General features: G+C 36.7%; 1 non-coding gene across 1 annotated transcript; it reads right to left on the reverse strand.

The window, feature by feature from the left end:
• Positions 1-4,525: 4,525 nt before the first annotated feature.
• Positions 4,526-4,631, reverse strand: LOC128247165 (U6 spliceosomal RNA). Its single transcript, XR_008263575.1, has one exon. It is a non-coding gene; the product is annotated as a U6 spliceosomal RNA (small nuclear RNA).
• Positions 4,632-6,548: the final 1,917 nt, after the last annotated feature.

Below are 6,548 nucleotides of genomic sequence, written 5' to 3' on the forward strand. Positions count from 1 at the left end.
TCCCGCATCCCAACTCTCGCGGGATGCCCCTCAGCGTCGCCAGCTTCCGCAGTAGTGGCTCGAGAGTCAATACGTACAGGAGCGACGAGAGGGGGCATCCCTGACGGACCGAACGTGCAATGTCGAATGGTCTTGATAGGTGCCCATTGACGCGAACTACCGAACGGATGCCCCTGTACAAGGCAGCCATCTAACCGCGGAAAATGGGACCGAAGCCGGCCGCCATGAGGACAGCCTCCAAGTATTGACGGTCTACCCTATCGAAAGCTTTCGATTGATCTAAATTGATCAGGGCCCCACCCATGCCAGGTTCCTTAACTACCCGCTCTATGATGTAGCGCATCAGATGGAGGTTGTCATGGATGCTCCTGCTCGGCACGGCGCACGTTTGCGCCTTGCCGATCAGTTTCTCGATGACAAGCGCCAACCGCTTGGCTAACACCTTGGCCAAAATTTTCATGTCTGCATTGAGCAGAGTGATGGGCCTAAAGTTATCTATGACGTCCCCCTTGTTTGGATCTTTCTTCAGCAGCGTTACGGCTCCTCGGCTCACAAAACCGGGAATGCTCCCGTTCTGCTGCCAGTTGCAGTACACTGCCACCAAGACGTCTCCAAACAAGTCTGGCATACAGTTGTAAAGCTCGTAGGGAAGACCATCCAAGCTCGGAGATTTGTCCCTCGAGCGTCCCGCCATCGCGTCCCTCACTTCCGCCGCCGTGATGGTACCTTCGCAGCACTCCGCCTCTCTTGTTGAGAGTCGTGGCAGGCTGTGCAGGTAGGCACTGAAGTCCACCCTGCGTTCTCGCTCGCCACTCGTCCCAAACAGTCGAGTAAAGTGTCGCTGAAAGGCCTCACACATTTTGCCTGGCTCGAGCAGTTCGCGCCCCTGTTCGTCCACCAGAGACCGAATGGTGGCTCTGTTGCCCTGTTGCGCTTCCGCCACCCGAGCTTCTCGCGCGGCTCCAACACCTTCGTTCCTTAGAGCACGCATCCTAGCCCTGACAACGCACCCTTCATGTTTGGCGTTGAAGTATTGGTCTAGGGCCAACCTCGCTGCCAAAACGTTGGATGCGATGCCACTTCTAATTGCCTCTTCTAGTTTCTTAACTAGTTCACCCTCTACTCTGTTTCTGTCTATGACTAGTGCTTTGCTATACCTAACTGCTTCTGCTTTTATTGCTCTCTTGAGGGCAAACCACCATTTGATACATAGATAAATGGATGGATAGATAGATACATAGATAGATTGATAGATAGATACATAGATAGATTGGTAGATAGATAAATGGATATATATATATATATATATATATATATATATATATATATATATATATATATAGAGAGAGAGAGAGAGAGAGAGAGAGAGAGAGAGAGAGAGAGAGCGAGAGAGAGAGAGAGATAGATAGATAGATAGATAGATAGACAGATAGATATCTTTTTATTATAGCCACACAGGGCTAAATACAGAAAATGGACAAATTACAAAGTAGAGCTTTTTGTGGGGGGGGGGATAATTTGGATCAAAAGGGATCGCGGGAAGAAAAAAAAAAAGAAAAACGTGGGAGGGGGCGATCAATAGGGATCGTGTATCACAGTCGATGTAAAAAACGGGGAACAGATTAGGTTTATCCGTGGAGAGAAAAGCCTACGGAAAAGACCACGGTCACCTCAGGCTTTTTTTTTTTAAAGGTACATGAAAGTAAGTACCTTCTCTCTTTTTGTCTCTTTTTGTTACAAGTCTATGCTTAAAATGGTGTCGTCTTTCATTCTTACCATTCTTGCCACATTTACCCATTTGTTATTGAAACTTTCATTCGACAACACTTTCTTCTCTATCCTCATCCTCCTTTTCAAGTGGTACTTGAAAAAGTTGACGAGGGACTGACCAGAGAGGAAAGTGTTTGTTTGTAGACCTTTCAATAGATAGATAGATAGACAGACCTATACATTGCTAGTTGGATGCACACATACATAGATACATAGTCACATACATACATACATATAAATGTATATCTTTGTGCATACGCGCTCACAATCATTCACACAAGTTACTACTCATATCGATTTTATTATTCACTCCCTAGTACATAGATCTGTGCGAGTGAATGTATGGTTGTTAGTACGCTTTTCCTGTTGAAGAGGAATATCAACATAGCTTGCAAAGGGAATGCATCCTAAAAATGTTCAGCATATTTTATGAGCCTATGTAACATTCCGTTGAAGATATACGTTTCCTTGCACAAAATAGTACACAGAAACACGTACTCACACACAAGTATATAAACAGATATATTTAAACAAAGGCAGATATAATGCATATCAAAAATTATCTATGTACATCTGAGTATATGTGGAATATAGTAATATATATATATCTCTCTCTCTCTCTCTCTCTCTCTCTATATATATATATATATATATATATATATATATATATATATATATATATATATATATATATATATATATATATAATCTATACACATGTAAGAATTCGTGTATGTGTGTATGCACACACACACACACACATATGTGTACGCATGCGTGTGCATATGTATATAATATATATAGACATACATACGTACACATATATACGTATGCATGTGGTGGGGGAGTTATGCTGATGTTTGCGTTTCAATGTGTATGTGTATGCTTTTATATATCTATATGACTACAGCAATTGATGCCATTCCATAGCTTCCTCATTCACTGACACATTCTTTGTATGTATATATTCTAATTTGCTGTATATGTATCGTTCAAGACACACACAACTTTACGTTAAATTTAACATAATTATTCATTAATGTATGCATGCATACATAAATATATAATGAGATAGGAGAGACATATCAAAACGGGGGTAAAAAATACACATATATAAAATGCTATAGAGTTTAAATTTTATGTAGTGCTACAAAGATGCGCACGAAATATATGTAGCTTTTCAGTATATAATCAATTCACGAAAATATATGAATTCAAATGTGGCCCTTTGAGATTTCATTGTAAATTTCATTTAATAAATACAATTCTTTTATAAGAGAAACATTTATGCAAGACAGTATATATGAAGAAGGTATGTTTGAACTTATGAATATGAATATATGCAGATAACCTAAGCTAATACGTATATAATGCATATGAATACATTTATGAAAGAAAAAAAAGTTACACATCATCGTGCACACATAGAGACACGTTTGCATATATCTTTATATATCTCTTGAATATATATGTATCTTGGCAGACACATATGCATGGAATCACAAAGTCGTATACATGTACATACATATAATTATACACACACACACATATATGTATATATATATATATATATATATATATATATATATATATATATATATATATATATATATATATATATATATATATATATATATATATATATATATACAAATATGCATGGATACACATACATATATACATGCATATATATGTATATATACACACACACACATACACACACACACACACACACACACACACACACATATATATATATATATATATATATATATAAATATATATATACATACATACACACACATATGTCTGTATATCTGTATATGTATATATGTTTTGTTATTAGGATACACCACCAGTGATCTTAAAACGAAGCATTACATTATGTCACTAATCTAGGTATGGACATGTCCATTATTTAATCAAAATATGATGAAAGGCATAAATTATTTCGGTAGTATTTGAATTCAGTCTGTGAACAAATAGCTCAATATATTTTCCCGTCGCCCTAACGATGAAGTCAGCTGGCAACCACAATGTGTCTATGTACATAAACATACATATAAACATACCAATAAAAACGCAAACTTGGATACATACTAGAGATACTACCTTCGCCTGAAGCATGATGAAATTGCGAAGGCAATGCTATACGAAGGTAGGATTGCCTGGAGTTATCCATCAAAAGCCTGTCAGAAGCAGCATGTATTTACACCTTTAAAATGAAGGAATAATGGTGAAATACTCTAATAAAAAGAGCACTTTGGTGCATACATAACACAACAAATATTTTTCTGTGGTAGAGGGAACGAATGTCATGCACTATTGTAGGGGTTAACTTCCCAGTGATCGTGAATGTACCATCAAATGTCCAGGAAAAAAGAGAACATTTATAGTGAATTGATGCCGAACTGACAGTTGCCTCTCCTTCACTAAAACGTTTCATTTGTTCCTATAAGCAGAAGTTCATTAGGCTTTGTAATCTTAAACTAACACAAACACCTTGAAATACTAGGTTTCTTCAAATCTATCCTATTAGTGTAAAGCATTTCAAAGATTCTCTATCTGAGATTCTCAAGCTCTGAAGTTGTTGGGGAAGGGACTAGTCGTAACTGGTATTTATCTAATCGACTCCGAAATGATGATAAGCAAATTTGAACTCGTCGGAATTTGAACTCAGAATGTAAAGACGGATGAAATATAGCCAAGCATTTCACCTGGCGAGCTAACGATTCTGCCAGCTCGCCACCTTAGATATAAAATGGATCACTTCACGGATTTGCGTGTCATCCTTTCCCAGGGCCATGCAAATCGTCTCTGTATGGTTCCAATTTTAGAATATGTACTCCCATAATCAGTACAATAATAACGATGATGATAATAATAATAATAATAATAATAACAACAACAGCAACAATAATAATAATAATAATAATAATAATAATAATAATAATAATAATAATAATAATAATAATAATAATAATTGCACTACTGGGCACTGCACACATCCTACGCAAAACACATTCAATACAGTAATCATAAGAGCATCACAGCAAACCACAGCACATACTCAAAGCACACAGAGCTGCGCTCGGTAGTGAAGTGAACGCACATCATAAAAATAAAACTACTGAATAATAATAATAATAATAATAATATTAATAATAATAATAATAATAATAATAATAATAATAATAATAATAATAATAATGCCATACAGCCGCAAGAGAGTTAAGCCCAGTTCATTCTGTAACAACATGAGTGAAGTGAATTCCATCAGAAATCATAACAGAAATGTTATGATTTATACAGAAGGTGGAACATGTAAAGATTCCCATTTGGTGTACGCTGCAGAATGCACGAAACACAATTTATTTTGGTTGTACAACAGAACGATTAAACAAAAGGTTTAATGGGCACTGATTCGACGTCAGGCACAATAACAATAGTTCGACAGAACTTGCTGGACATTTCGTTTCAAGCAGCTGAAATTTTGAAGAAGACTTGAAAGTGCATATTTTCAGAAAACATTCTGAATCTGCTCCACTTTCAGTTCTCAGAATGTATGTGAAGAAATATGTTTGCGGGTTATTAACATCACACCCTGGAGGAATGATTAAGATGACAGGAGAATATAATCAAACTTATATACAAAACTGTTTGATTAAATATTCTTCTTTCTCTCTTTTTCTTTCCCTTTTTTTCTGTCGTCTTCTGTTTTCAATTTTTTTTTCTGTCTTTTTCTTTTCGCATGTTATATAATTGCAACTTAAAAGCTGATGATATCATTCCATCAATGTGTGGACGCTGGTTGCTCTCGTTCACGTTTTACGTTTAAATTTTTGAAATTTTGAATCTTTATCACTTCTTATTTTGAACTTGACAAAGACAGACGCAATGTTGAAATATCGTTCAACTAATCAAATATCTTACAATCGAATCGCGCTCTTCGTCTTCACTGTTTACCTGTTGTGAAGAGTTACGTCAATCCGTTTTAAAATATAATAATAATGATAATAATAATAATAATGATAATAATAATAATAATAATAATAATAATAATAATAATAATAATAATAATAATCCTTTTTACCTTAGGCTCAGGTCTGAAATTTGGGGGAAGGAGTAAGTCAGTTTTACTCATCTCGGTGCTCAACTGGCACTGAACCGATGAAAGACAAAGTCGACTTCGGTGGAATTTGAATTCAGATTGTAAACAGGGAAGAAATGCCGTTAAACATTTCGTCTGAAGTTCTAACGATTCTTCCAGCACTCCGCCTTAATATTAATAACAATTATAGTAGTTTTCAAATTTTGACAGAAAGCGAGAGAGTTCGGGGGCGGTGCTAAGTCGACTGTGTTGACCAAGCGTTCAACTGGCATTTATTTTATCGATCCCGAAAGGATGAAAGACAAAGTCGATAAAACTGAATTTTATTTCAGAACTTGAAAACGGACAAAATTCTGTTAAGCATTTTGTCCCGCCTGCTAACGATTCTTTTATACTCTTGGTGAAAGGTACAAATTTTGGGTGAGGGGGCCAGTGTATTAGATCGACCCCAGTACGCAACTAGTACTTAATTTATCGAACCCGAAAGGATGAAAGGCAAAGTCAACCTCGGCGGAACTCAGAAACAGACGAAATACCGCTAAGCATTTCGCCCGACGCGCTAACGTTTCTCCCAGCACACCGCCCTCATATTCATTTCAAGTTTCGGCAGAAGGCGAACAATTTCGGAGGAGGGGCAACGTTTATTATATGAACTGGAACTTATTTT

The sequence above is a fragment of the Octopus bimaculoides genome, chromosome 2 (genome assembly GCF_046866305.1).
Source record: "Octopus bimaculoides isolate indiv1 chromosome 2, ASM4686630v1, whole genome shotgun sequence".
NCBI lineage: Eukaryota > Metazoa > Mollusca > Cephalopoda > Octopoda > Octopodidae > Octopus > Octopus bimaculoides.